Genomic DNA, 15,560 nt, shown 5'->3' on the forward strand with positions numbered 1-15,560 from the left:
ATTGTTTTTACAAATCTTTAAAATTTATCTTTTAGCTCTAACTGTTCTTAGTTGGGAAGCTAAGAGCTTATTATTTTTATCCCCAGAGATATAAAATTGACTTTTCAATTTAAGCAAATACCCTTCAATAGGATATGTTAGTAATAATTTCTACTGTGATTGTAGTTCTAATCTTCTTTTAAATGAAACAACATTTGGAAAGATTGCATTAATGTTATCCAATTCTTTAATTTGTTTAGAAATTTTATCTAATTCCATTCTTGTTTGTTTCTTCAATTTAGCTATATACGATATAATTTGACCACGTAAATAAGCTTTCAATGTATCCCAAATTAATAACTTGGAGACATTTCCTATATTATTTTTTTTTAAATTCTTTTATCTGAGTTTCAATAAACTCAACAAATTCTGCACTTTGTAATAAATGTTCTGGAAAACGCCGAAATGGTCTATTAGAAACAACATCTTTCAATTCAAATATTAAATTTAAAGGAGCATGATCAGAAATAGCAATTGCATCATACTCACATTTCTGAACATTACATAAAAGTCAAGGGTCAACTATAAAATGGTCAATTCTTGAACATTTATTATGAACATGTGAGAAAAAGGAATATTCTCTATCATTAGGATGCATATGCCTCCAGACCGCAATTAAACCATAATCAATTAAAAAGGGATTAATAAGTGATGCAGAATGGTTAGGAAGTTGATGTTTGGATGATGACTTATCCATTAAAGGATTTAAGCAAGTATTAAAATCACCACCCTTTAATAACATATATTCATTTAAATCAGGTAATAGAGCAAAACTGGCTTTATAAAATGAGGGATCATCTACATTTAGTCCATAAGTATTAACCAAAACCATTTTCTTATTACAAATAATTCCTTTATCAATTAAAAATCTATCATTAATATCAGCTATAATATCCTCCTGACTAAAAGGAATAGTAAAATCGATAAAAATGGAGACACTTCTAGTTTTACTCTGGGAATTTGCATGAAATAGAGGACCCTTCCAAAATTTAAAAAAATCGATTTTTTTCACATAACCTGATATGCGTCCCTTGAGCAAAAATTATATCAGGCTGGAATCGATTTATAACCTTAAATGTTTTCTTGCACTTAATAGGATGATTCCAACTGCGAACATTCCAAGTTAAAACATTTAACTATTTAGATGTCATCATGAAACTTCGTATCTAAAAAAAGTAGTTAGACGCATGTCAGGATAAAGTGATCGAAAATGGAGGAGATGAACAACAAAAAACTAATTAGCGTATGCTCCGGGATTCCATAATGGGGATAAAAAAAGAAAAAAAAACATCCAACCTACAAAGCCCAGAAACAAGTTGATGTCAGTCGATGCAAGCACCAAGAAAAGCATAGACGCGAATACAGCTCCGCCAAGCTGAGTAAAAAAATAATAGAAAAGTAATCTCTATCTCCCTCTACTGAATATAAATCTCATTTCAGTCAACATATATCTCAGTATAATTAACTTGGAAAGATAGTGTTTTTCTTGTGAAAGCAAATAACCTTCAATTTGAAAGTAACCTTCATGAGATCAGATAAGGGAAGAAAAACACATCCAAAACAATTCTTGGAATATTTTCACAAAAGAAAAACAATCACCATCTTTAAATTGTCGAATCTGTCTTTAAAACACATGGAAATCCAAATAATTGCTTTAAAAATATCTTCAATAAAGCACACGAAATAAAAAAAAAACAATTGATTCATTTAAATACTGCAGAAAAAAGTTCTAGATGGTTCAAACTTAACTACAGCCTATCAACAGTTCTCGCACTATATCTTCTAAGGTTGAAACCCTCCAAACCAGTCTTTTTCAAAAATAAAAATACATTTTAAAATAAAGACCTTCTGTGGCCATCAAATCTTCCAATTTCATCTGTCTTTACACCGCAAGACACTCAAACCATTATAAGTCATTCAACTTCAGGCTTCAAATTCGTCATTATTGAAATATTTGCACAGAAGAAAAAAATCGCTATCTTTAAATTGACCAGTCTTTCTTTAAAACGCAAGAAAATCCAGATAATTACTTAAAAGAAACTTTGCAAAAGCATACTAAACAAAAAAAAGTTGGTACATTTAGATGCTACAGAAAAAAAAGTCTAAATGGTTCAGAATTATCTATGATCTTTCAACAGTTTTCCCGCTATATCTTCTGAGGTTAAAACCCTCCAAACCAGACTTTTTTGGAGATAAAGTTACATTTTAAGGTAAAAACTTTTATAATCATCAAATCTTCCAATTTCTTCACTTTACACCACGAGACCATCAAACTATTATAAATCATTCAATATTCGAACTTCAAATTCGCCATCAGACTCGTCAGACAAAGAGTTAATAAAATGCAATGCTTCAGCTGGATCATGGAAAATATGAATTCCAGAATTTTTAATAATGATCCTTAATTTTGCTGGATACTGTAGTAACGGAAAAAGCTTCTTCCGAAAAGCTAGTTTCATGGAAGGACCAAAAGCAGCGCGTTGTTTCACAATTTCACGTGGAAAATCATCAAAAAAACGGATTTCTGAGCCTTGAAATGAAAATATTCTTTGCTTCCTTGCAAGCTTAATAATGCATTCCTTATCTCTAAAACGGAGAAATCGCACCACAATATGCCTGTTTTTACCTTCATCCAAGGATTTTAAAGCTCCAGTTCTGTGAGCCGATTCGATCTCCGGGAGTTGCGAATAAACCTCTGGAAATAAAGACTGAAAGATTTTAGCAATCCAGTGTGTCGGCAGATTCTGATTTTTCTTTTAATCCAACAATTCGAATATTATTCCAACGTGATCGAGCTTCCAGATCCACGATTCTTTTTTGAGTCTTTTCCAAACGAGGAGAGAGATCAGCCGCATTTCGATTGACTTCTTTAAGATCGACGCTCAAAGATTCAAATTTCCCTTTTAGTTGAGCTATTTCACTGCAGCTACTGCTGATTCGAGATTCGAATCTCTTAACCCAAGGGGGTTCTTCCGCGTATTCGTCAGTCTTCTTAGATTTCCCATTAGACAGGTCTGGATTTCGCCTGGTGCTCTTCGAAGTAGCCATAACCATTGCTGTACAAATTTGACTGGATAAAGTTGAAATTTCAAAGTTTAAATCGGAAAAGGGAGAGATTAAAGGCGGACAGTAAGCAACTGAGTCTTACATGTCCGAAAGCTGGAGGCGGAGTCCTGTTTAATAAGATTGGGCCCTTTTTTTTCTTTTACTTCGTTTCTCTACGAATCATACAGTCAAAGTAAGAATTATAAAGCTCAATCATTTAATCATATATTGTGTACTGTTTGTTATTTCGGGGTACTGATTTGTAACAGGACCCATTGCTCAGCATCCACCCAAACAAGATTTCTTAAATTTGGCTGGGCAGGGGGCTATCACCCTCTTTATTAAGCGGCCAGCTGAAGCGAGAGTTACAGTATATAAAGGGTAAAAGAGAGCTGAGGATAGATATAGGACCAATAGAAAATGATGTTGGAGATATTGTAATGAGAGACGCAGAGATGGCAGAAGAACTGAGTGTGTATTTTGCATCAGTATTCACAGTGGAAGACGTCTGCAGTATACTGGACATTCAAGAGTGTCAGGAAAGTTAAATTACGACTGAGAAGGTGCTCAGGAAGCTTCATAGTCTGAAAGTGGATAAATCTCCTGGACCTGGTGGAATGCAGCCTCGGGTTCTGAAGGAAGTAGCTGAAGAGATTGCAAAGGCACTAACAATGATCTTTCAAGAATCGATAGATTCTGGCATTATACCGGATGGCTGGAAAATTGCAAATGTTATTCTGCTATTTAAGAAGGGTGGGAGGCAGCAGAAAGGAAACTATAGACCTGTTAGCCTGACATCAGTGGTTGTGAAGTTGTTGGAATCAATTGTTACAGATGAGTACCTAGAGGCACATGACAAGATAGGCCAAAACCAGCATGATTTCCTGAACGGAAAATCCTGCCTGACTAACGTACTGCAATTTTTTGAGGAAATTACAAGCAGGGTAGACAAAGGAAATGTAATGGATGTGGTGTACTTGGATTTTCAGAAGGTCTTTCACAAGGTGCCACACATGAGGCTGCTTAGCAAGATTGGAGCCCATGGAATTACAGGGAAGTTACTAGCACAAGTGGAGCATTGGTTGATCGGCAGAAAGCAAAGAGTGGGAATAAAGGGATCCTCTTTTGGCTGGCTGCTGGTTGGCAGTGGAGTTCCACAGGGGTTGGTGTTGGGACCACTGCTTTTTACGATGTATGTCAGTGATTTGGTCTATGGGATTAATGGATTTGTGGCTAAATATGCTGATGATACAAAGATCGGTGGAGGAGCAGGTAGTGTTGAGAAAACTGAGAGACTTAGATAGTTTAGGGAATGGGCAAAGAGGTGGCAAATGAAATACAATATTGGGAAGTGTATGGTCATGCACTTTGGTGGAAGAAATAAACGGGCAGACTATTATTTAGATGGAGAGATCATTCAAAATGCAGAGATGCAAAGGCACTTGGGAGTCCTTGTGCAGGATACCCTGAAGGTTAACCTCCAGGCTGAGTCGGTGGTGCAGAAGTTGAATGTAATGTTGGCCTTCATTTCTAGAGGTATAGAATATAAGAGCAGGGATGTGATGTTAAGGCTCTATAAGGCACTCGTGAGACCACACTTGGGAGTGTTGTGTGCAGTTTTGGGCTGCTCATTTTAAAAAGGATATACTGACACTGGAGAAGGTTTACAGAAGATTCACAAGAATGATTCCAGGAATGAAAGAGTTACTGTATGAAGAAATTCTGGCAGCTCTTGGGCTGTATTCCCTGGAGTTCAGGAGATTGAGGTGAGATCTCATAGAAACATTCCAAATGTTAAATGGCCTGAACAGATTAGACATGGTAAAGTTAATTCCCATAGTCGGGGTCTAGGAGAAGAGGGCATGACTTCAGGATTTAAGGACATCCATTTAGAACACAGATGCGGAGAAATTACTTCAGTCAGAGTGTGGCAAATCTGTGGAATTTGTTGCCATGAGTGGCTGTGAAGGCCAAGTCATTGCATGCATTTAAGGCAGAGATAGATAGATTCTTGATTAGCCAGTGCATTAAAGGGTATGGGGAGAAGGCAGGGGAGTGGGGATGACTGGAAGAATTGGATCAACCATGATTGAATAGCAGAGCAGACTCGATGGGCTGAATGGCCTACTTCTGCTCCTATATCTTCTGTTCTTATTAATCTTTAGGGAATCCTGCACATGGACTCCCAAGTCCCTTTGTGCTTCAGTGTTTTGTTTTTTCTTTCCATTTAGAAAATAGTCAACCCTTTCAGTCCTTCCTCCAAAGTGCATGACCACATACCTCCCAACACTGTATTCCATCTGACATTTCTTTGTGCTTCTCCTAATCTGTCAAAGTCCTTCTGTAGTTTTGCTTCTTCAAAACTACATGGCCTGAACTTATCTTCATGTCATCTGCAAATTTTACAACAAACCCATCAATTCCATTATCCAAATCATTGACATATAATGTAAAAAAGAATCACTCCCATCACAGACCCCTGTGGAACACCACTAGTCACTGGCAGCCAGCTAGAAAAGGCTTCCTTTAATCAAAGTCTTTACCTCCTACCAATCAGCCACTGCTTTATTCATGCTAGAATTTTTCCTGCAATACCATGGGCCTATAGCTTGTTAAGCAGCCTCATGTTTAGTACCTAGTCAAAAGCCTTCAGAAAATCCAAGTACACAACATCAACTGATTCTCCTTTGTCTATCCTAATTTCTTCAAAAAATTCCAACAGATATTCCCTTGAGGAAACTATGCTGACTATGGTCTATTTTATCATCTTCCTCCAAATATCCTGAAGCCTCATTCCTTAATAATCTACTCCAACACCTTCGCAACCACTGAGGTCAGACAAACTAGCCTATAGTTTTCCCTTCTTGAAGAGTGGACTGACATTTGCAATTTTCTAGTCTTACAGAACGATTCCAGAATCTAGTGATTCTTGAAAGATCATTACTAATGCCTCCACAATCTCTTCAGCCACCTCTTTTAGAACTCTGGTGTGTACACCATCCAGTGCAGGTGAATTATCCATCTTCAAACCATTCAGTTTTCCAACCTTCGCTCTAATTATGGTTGCTTCACATACTTCATGTACCATGACAACTGGTACTTCCACAATACTGTTAGTGTCTTCTTTGGTGAAGACTGATGCCAAATAGAACCATAGAACATTACAGCACAGAAACAGGCCTTTTGGCCCTTCATGGCTGTGCCGAACCATTTTTCTGCCTAGTCCCACTGACCTGCACCTGGGCCATATCCCTCCAAACCCCTCTCATTCATATATCTGTCCAAGTTTTAGTTAAATGTCAAAAGTGAGCCCGCATTCACCACTTCATCTGGCAGCTCGTTCCACACTCCCACCACTCTCTGCGTGAAGAAGCCCCCCTAATGTTCCCTTTAAACATTTCCCCTTTCACCCTTAACCCTTGGCCTCAGTGGAAAAAGCCTGCTTGCATTCACTCTGTCTATACCCTTCATAATTTTATACACCTTTATCAAATCACCCCTCATTCTCCTACTCTCCAGGGAATAAAGTCCTAACCTACTCAACCTTTCTCTGTAACTCAGTTTCTCAAGTCCTGGCAACATCCTTGTAAATTTTCTCTGCACTCTTTCAACCTTATTAATATCCTTCCTGTAATTTGGTGACCAAAACTGCACACAATACTCCAAATTCGGTCTCACCAATGTCTTATACAACCTCCCCATTACATTCCAACTCTTATACTCAATACTTTGATTTATAAAAACCAATGTACCAAAAGCTCTCTTTACCATCCTATCTACTTGTGACGCCACTTATAGTGAATTATGTATCTATACTCCCAGATCCCTCGGTTCTACTGCACTCCTCAGTGTCCTACCATTTACCTTGTATGTTCTACCTTGGTGTGACCTTCCGAAGTGCAATACCTCACACTTGTCTGCATCTGCCATTTTTCAGCCCATTCCTCCAACTGGTCCAAATCCCCCTGCAAGCTTTGAAAGCCTTCCTCACTGTCCACTACACCTCCAATCTTTGCATCATCAGCAAATTTGCAGATCCAATTTGCCACATTATCATCCAGATCATTGATATAGATGACAAATAACAATGGACCCAGCACTGATCCCTGTGGCACACCACTAGTCACAGGCCTCCACTCAGAGTAGCAATCCTCCACTACCACTCTCTGGCTTCTTCCATTGAGCCAATGTCTAATCCAATTTACTACCTCTCCATGTATACCTAGTGACTGAATCTTCCTAACTAACCTCCCGTGCGGGACCTTGTCAAAGGCTTTACTGAAGTCCATGTAGACAACATTCACTACCTTCCCTTCATCCACTTTCCTGGTAACTTCCTCAAAAAACTCTAATAGATTGGTTAAACATGATCTACCACACACAAAGCCATGGTGACTTTTTCTAATAAGTCCCTGTTTATCCAAATACTTGCAGATCCTATCTCTTCGTATTCCTTCCAATAATTTACCTACTACCTATGTCAAACTTACCGGCCTATAATTTCCCAGCTTATTTTTTGAGCCTTTTTTAAACAACAGAACTACATGAGCTGTCTTCCAATCATCAGGCACCCGACCCGTGGATATCGACATTTTAAATATTTCTGCCAGGGCCCCTGCAATTTCAACACTAGTCTCCTTCAAGGTCCAAGGGAATACCCTGTCGGGTCCTGGGGCTTTATCTACTCCGATTTGCCTCAAGACAGCAAGCACCTCCTCCTCTTTAATCTGTATAAGTTCCAATGACCTTCCTACTTGTTTGCCTTGTTTCCATAGACTCCATTCCAGTTACCTTAGTAAATACAGGTGCAAAAAACGCATTTAATATCTCTCCCATTTCTTTTGGTTCCATACATAGCTGACCACTCTGATCTTCAAGAGGGCCAATTTTATCCTTCCCTTTTGCCCTTAACATACCTGTAGAAGCTCTTCACCCTGACTGCCAAAGCAAACTCATGTCTTCTTTTTCCTTAAGTATTTTCTTACTCTTTTTATACTCCTCAAGCATCTTATTTGCTTCCTGTTGCCTATACTTGTTATACATCTCTCTCTTCTTCTTTACCTTAGTTCCAATATCCCTAGAGAACCAAGGTTCCTTATTCTTATTCATTTTGCCTTTAACCCTGACAGGAACATACAAACTGCACTCACAAAATTTCTCCTTTGAAGGCCTCCCACTTACCAATCACATCCTTGTCAGAGAACAATCTGTCCCAATCTATACTTTTTAGATCCTTTCTCATTTCTTCAAATTTGGCCTTTTTCCAGTTTAGAACTTCAACCCGAGGACCAGATCTATCTTTATCTATGATCAAGTTGAAACTAATGGCATTATGATCACTGGAACTAAAGTGTTCCCCTACACACACTTCTGTCACCTGCCCTAACTCATTTCTAACTCATAAGTTGGATATGGCCCTTGTGGCTAAAGGGATCGGGGGGTATGGAGAGAAAGCAGGTACAGGGTTCTGAGTTGGATGATCAACCATGATCATACTGAATGGTGGTGCAGGCTCGAAGGGCCGAATGGCCTACTCCTGCACCTATTTGCTATGTTTCTATTTCCTAATAAGAGATCTAATATTGCATCCTCTGTAGCTGGAACATCTATATATTGATTTAGAAAACTTTCCTGAACACATTTTACAAACTCTAACCCATCTAGACCTTTATTTTTTATTTTTTTAATTAGTTTTTTATACATTTTCTACATCGCTACAGATAAAAAAAAACCAAATCAAAACGAAGAACATTAGTACAGTGCAAAAATAAACATACAATAATAATATAATACATAAAAAAGATAATTGAGAAATCACCCAAATTGAAGACATGTAAAATTAGTATCCTCCCCAAGCCCCGCAACAAAAAAAATACTCCAGACCAACCACAATACAATATAGAGAATATAAATCAGGACATTCAAACCCCCAAAACTCAAAACTGTAAATACACTTAACAACAGAAGATATTAATGCCTACTACCAAAAAAAAAAGGAGCTGAAAGCAAGGGACCGTTAAAAAAACCTTAGTTAAGAGGAAGGTTATGAAAGTACTCAATAAAAGGTCCCCAGAACTTATGGGACTTTATATACGAATTAAGAACTGAGTAATGAATTTTTTCAAGGTCTAAGCAGGACATAATATCATTAAGCCATTGAGCATGCGTGGGCGGGGCAACATCTCTTCATCTAAGGAGAATTAAACGTCTAGCCAGGAGAGAAGCAAATGATAATATTCGACACTTAGTCAAACTCAGACGTAAATCTGTCTCACCCAAAAAACCGAACAAAGCAATTAAAGGGTTAGGTTCTAGGTGGTGATTCAGAATATATGATAATGTTATGAAGACATCTTTCCAAAATTTCTCCAAGCTAGGACAAAACCAGTACATATGAATGAGAGAGGCCTCACCCCTTTTGCATTTATCACAAAGAGGACTAATATTAGGGTAAAATCGAGATAGTTTAGATTTAGACATATGGGCTCTATGAACAATCTTAAACTGTAAAAGGCAATGGCGAGCACAAAGAGAGGTTGAATTAACCGATTTGAGAATCGAGTCCCAAGTCTCATCAGATAGGGAGATATTTAAATCATGCTCCCAAGCCATTCTAATTTTATCCGCAGGGGCACGTCGTAAGGATGCTAATTTATCATGAATAAATGATATTAAACCTTTACCTAGTGGATTAATAGAAAGAAAGAAATCCATAACATTTTTCTCAGGCATTTCAGGGAAGTTAGGAATTAAAGGATTAATAAAGTGTCTAATTTGGAGAAATCTAAAAAAATGAGCATTGGGCAGATTGAACTTAGCAGAGAGCTGTTGAAAAGATGTGAAGCGATTATCAATAAAAAGATCTTCAAAATGTCTAATGCCCTTCCTATACCAATCATGGAATGCTGAATCATACGTAGTAGGTAAAAAAAAGGTGATTATGTAAGATAGGGCTAGAAAAGGAAAAACCATGGAAACCATAATATTTCCTAAACTGAGCCCATATACGCAAAGTGTGTCTAACAAGAGGATTAACAATTAATCTGGACAAACTACTAGGGAGTACAGAGCCAAGAAGTGCAGAAATAGATAAATCTTTAGTGGAGCTCAACTCCATCGCCACCCAATTAGGGCACTCGGGTTGGCCATGGAAAAAAGACCAAAAGGCAGCACAACGTATATTGGCTGCCCAATAATATAAACGAAAGTTAGGTAAAGCCATCCCACCCCCTTTCTTAGCTTTTTGGAGATAAACTTTATTAATTCTAGAGCGCTTATTCTTCCACAGATATGACAAAATAATAGAGTCTAAGGAATCAAAAAAAGATTTAGGAATAAAAATTGGGATTGATTGAAATAAATATAAACATTTAGGGAAAACATACATTTTAACAACATTGATACGACCTACCAAAGACATAGATAGAGGTGACCATTGTAACAGACTCTGTTTTATAGTATATGAAAGATTGGCAAAATTTTCACGAAAAAGATCTTTAAACTTCCTTGTGACTGTCATCCCAAGATAAGTAAATTGATTATGAACTACTTTAAAAGGGAGATCACGGAATGTTAATTCTTGAGCTTCTTTATGAATTGGGAAAAGTTCACTCTTATGTAAATTAAGTTTATAGCCAGAGAACTGGCTAAACTGATCAAGAAGTGAAAACATTGGAGGTAAGGATGTAGATGGATTTGAAAGAAAAAGTAATAAGTCATCAGCATAAAGAGGAACTTTATGCTCAACACCCCTTCTCCAAATCCCGGTCATTTCAGGACGGTTTTGAAATGCTATCGCCAAAGGTTCTATAGCCAAATCAAAGAGAAAGGGACTTAAAGGGCATCCCTGATGGTTGCCATGTTTGAGGTTAAATAACTGGGATTTCTGAAAATTAGTCAAAACAGAGGCAGTAGGACACAGATATCGCAAATTTGATCCAAGAGATAAAATTTTGACCGAAGTCAAATTTTTCTAAAACTGCAAAAAGGTAGTTCCACTCTATACGATCAAATGCTTTCTCCACATCGAGGGAAATAACACATTCAGGAATCCCTGTTGGAGGTTAATATAAAATGTTAAATAAACGCCGAATGTTAAAAAAAGGAAGACGGTTTTTAATAAAACCAGTTTGATCATCAGAAATAATAGAGGGAATAACAGTTTCTAATCTATAAGCCAAAACTTTGGCCAAGATTTTAACATCAACATTAAGCAAAAAATCGGCCTATACGAGGAACACTCTGTTGGGTCTTTACCCTTTTTTAATAAAAGAATAATAGATGCCTCATTAAAAGAGGGTGGCAATTTACCGTAATTAAACGAGTCAGATAATACTGAGAATAACTGAGGAGAAAGAAGTGAAGAGAATGATTTATAAAATTCTACAGGGAACCCATCAGGTCCAAGAGATTTCCCTGAAGACAATGCAGAAATTGCAAAAGATATTTCTTCTAATGATATAGGTGCATTAAGTTTAGCTTTAAAATCAGATGAAAGCAAAGGAATATTCAGATTATTTAAAAAATGATCAACGGAGATATTCTCATTCAGAGATTCAGAGGAATAAAGTCGAGAATAAAAATTTTTAAATGCATCATTGATTTCTAAGTAATCCGACGTAAAGTCTCCATTCTCTTTCCGGATCTTTGTAATATGTTGTTTGGCTTTGGAACACCTCAGCTGATTGGCTAGAAATTTACCAGATTTGTCACCATGAATATAGAAACGACTCTTACTTTCAAGAAGTTGGCGTTCGACAGGTTGAGTAGACAGAAGATCAAATTTAGTTTGAAATTCTACAGGCTTCTTGTATAACTCAGGATTCTTAGTTTGAGCATACAATTGATCCAATTCTTTAATCTGATTAATGAGGTCTAATCGATCTGCACAGGACTTTCTATTAAGATTTGCTGTATAGGAGATTATTTGACCCCTCAAATATGCTTTCATGGCATCCCAGACAATCTGGGATGACATTTCAGATGATGTATTGGTGTTAAAATAAAAGGTTATCTGATCCTTAATAAATTTTAGAAAGTCATCATCCGATAATAAAGTTGAGTCAAAACGCCAGTGTTTATTCCTCTGAGGGAGACCAGGAAAATTTAAAGACAAAGTAATTGGGGCATGGTCAGAAATCAGTATACTCTGATAATCACAAGAATAGACAAATGGAATAAGTTGATTATCGAGTAAAAAGTAGTCAGTTCTAGTAAAGGTATGGTGAACATGTGAAAAAAAAGAATAATCTCTCTCAGTAGGATGAGGGAAACGCCATATATCAGAGATACCAAAATTAGAGAGAAAAGAGCGAATAGCTAAGGCAGATTTAGTAGGTAGTCTAGTAACAGAGGACGATCGATCCAAATTAGGATCTAACCAACAATTGAAATCGCCACCCAGTATAAGAGTATGAGTTTAAATCTGGTAGTGAGGAGAAAAAACGTTCAAAAAAATTAACATCATCAAAATTGGGAGCATACAGGTTTGCTAGTACAACTTTAGTATTATATAATTTACCAGAAACAATAATAAAATGGCCATTTATCAATGTATCAGATTTCTTATTATGGAGTTCAAAAGGAATATTTGAGTTAATAAGGATGGAGACCTCCCTAGCTTTGGCGGCAAAGGATGAATGAAAATGCTGACCCGCCCACTTTGACAAAAGCCGGGAGTTATCAGAACAACGAATATGAGTTTCTTGAAGGAAAGCTTTGAGTTGTTTAATATGCGAGAAGACCTTCCTTCTTTTAACAGGATGATTCAATCCCTTTACATTCCAGCTCACACATTTAAGTGTATTAACCATTTTCAATTGTTAGTGCATAGAAGGTAGCAGGCATATAAAAAATCAAGCAGTACAACAACAGTCTGGGAGCAAAAATGTAAACATAGATCCATAGAATCAAAACAGAGACATGTCCCGAGTAACAAAGGAAAACAAAAGAAACAGTGAGTAGTGTTGGAACTGGAGAATCCACCCCACCCTCGCAACCCAAAACTAGACGGCTATCTAAAAAAGCAGCTAGCTCTACCAAAAAAATTAACCCAAATATGACTTCCAATTCTGTGTCGTTAACAAAAGTTCCGTATAAATAATACAGCAAATAATAACTATGCACTAGAAAACAGAATTACAAATAGGAACAACTTCAACAGAAGTATAAAACTTAATACAAAGAAAATCAGAAGAAAACTAAAACTAACCTACCCGCGAAAAGTTATAAAAGATTGAAAGAAAAAAAAAGGGAGGGAGAAAAGGGGGAAATTATAAATTCAAAGAGAGTACTTATCAACTATTTACAGAGAAAAAGGCAAAAATGAAACTATGAATCAACCAACAGGGAGGCCTTCAATAAAAACTCCAAACCTCCAAAACAAGTTAAAGACAATTGTAGATCTCTATAGATAAAGTCATACAAAAATAAAATAGATTACACAAGTAAAATCTAAAAGTCTGCAGGGAAACATTAAACTTAGATTATTTATTTAGAAAAAATGCTCCAAGTCCAGGTAGAGATTGACTACAGCCCTTAGAGTTTCAATAGATAATGTCTGAATTATTCAAGTAAAGTCTGAGTTCGGAAAAAAATAGTTTTACTTCGAGAAGTACTTATCAACCATTTTAGAAGGTCAGGCCGGTTCCGAAGAAGATGGGGTGGCCGGAAGACTTCCAACAAACACCTCAGCCTCCTTCACTGATTTAAACCACTTATAATCTCCAGTAGTAAGCGTAATTCGAAGATCGGCTGGATTTCGAAGAGAGGGTCTGAATCTGCGATCAAAAAGCACTTTCATTACACCTTTAAACTCAGCACGCATCTTCAGAACCTGGGGGGCATAATCCTCCACAAAACGAATGACCGTATTTTGAAAAGCAAAAGTACCTCTGCGGCGTGCCTCCATAATCAAACGGTTTTTCACCTGGTATTGATGAAAGCATAGAATGAGAGTTGCACGAGGAACATACATCTTGTGAGCCCTTTCAAGCTCAGGTGGAGTCGTAAGAAATTCTTTCCCAAAAATCTCCCAGAGAAAATCAGAAAAAAATTCAATGGGAGAGCCCTTTTCGGTGGCCTCTGGCAAACCAAGAATTTGTAGATTGCAACGTCTGCTCTGATTTTCAAGATCCACCATTTTGGAAAAAAGTTTACTGTTCTTCTCCTCTAGGTTGGAGCAGAGAGTTTCAAGATATTGAACACGGCGTTGTAAATCTTCAGAAGTTAAGTCAATGCGAGATAAATGTTCAGCATGTTCATCCACTCTAGCATTGATCTGATCCAATTTGAAATCCAGCTGGTTGAAAGAAGTTCTAAATTCAGTTCTAAAATCCTTTAAAGTATCTTGTCGATGTTGCTCCAAAACAGCGAGAATGTCAGCCGGCAAAGCCATAGAAGTTTCCTTTTTCCCAGTTTTAGTACTTTTGGTAGCCATTATAAGATAGATGTGTTGCAGGCAGGTAAAAGAGAACTAATAAGATACCTAACTAAGGTTTAAGAAGGGAGACATATAGTGCAAAGATAGGAAGAATAACGGAGCAAAAATTCGGAGCGACTGAACAATTGCCATCTTACCGGAAGTCTCATCTAGACCTTTAACAGTGTGGGAGTCCCAATCAATGTGTGGAAAATTAAAATCCCCTACAATCACAACTTTCTGTCTCCTGCAGTTGTCTGTTATCTCTCTGCAGATTTGCTCCTCCAATTCTTGCTGACTATTTGGTGGTCTATAATACAATTCTATTAATGTGGTCATACTTTTCTTGTTTCTCAGCTCCACCCATATGGCCTCAGTAGACAAGCCTCTAATCTGTCCTGCTGAAGCACTACTGTAATATCTTCCCTGACTAGCAAAGCCATTCCCCCACCCTTCATCCCTCTGTCTCTATCACGTCTGAAACATCGGAACCCTGGAACATTGAGCTGCCAGTCCTGCCCCTCCTGTAGCCAAGTTTCAGTAATGGCTTTGTTGTCATCATTCCATGTGTCAATCCAGGCCTTCAGCTTGTATGCCTTTCCCACAATATTCCTTGCATTGAAATATGCACACCTCAGAAGATTGTTACCACCACACACAACCTTACTATTTGTGACCTTGCATGAATTACTAACATCATTTATTTTTACCCCCGTTCCACTATCTACTCTAGCACTCTGGTTCCCATCCCCCTGCAAATTTAGTTTAAACCCTCCCCAATAACACTAGCAAACCTCCGTGCAAGTATATTGGTTCCCTTGCAGTTCAAGTCTCTCTTGTACAGGTCCCACCTGACCCAGAAGAGGTCCCAATGATCTAGAAATCTGAAACCCTGCCCCCTACACCAGTTTTTTAGCCATGTGTTCATCTGCCAGAGCATCCTCCTCTTACCCTCACTGGCATGTGGCACAGGCAGCAATCCGGAGATTACTACCCTCGAGGAGCTGTTTTTCAACTTCCCACCAAGTTCTCTGTACTCACTCTTCAGAACCTCCTG

This window comes from Hypanus sabinus, chromosome 14 (assembly GCF_030144855.1).
Source record: "Hypanus sabinus isolate sHypSab1 chromosome 14, sHypSab1.hap1, whole genome shotgun sequence".
Lineage (NCBI taxonomy): Eukaryota > Metazoa > Chordata > Chondrichthyes > Myliobatiformes > Dasyatidae > Hypanus > Hypanus sabinus.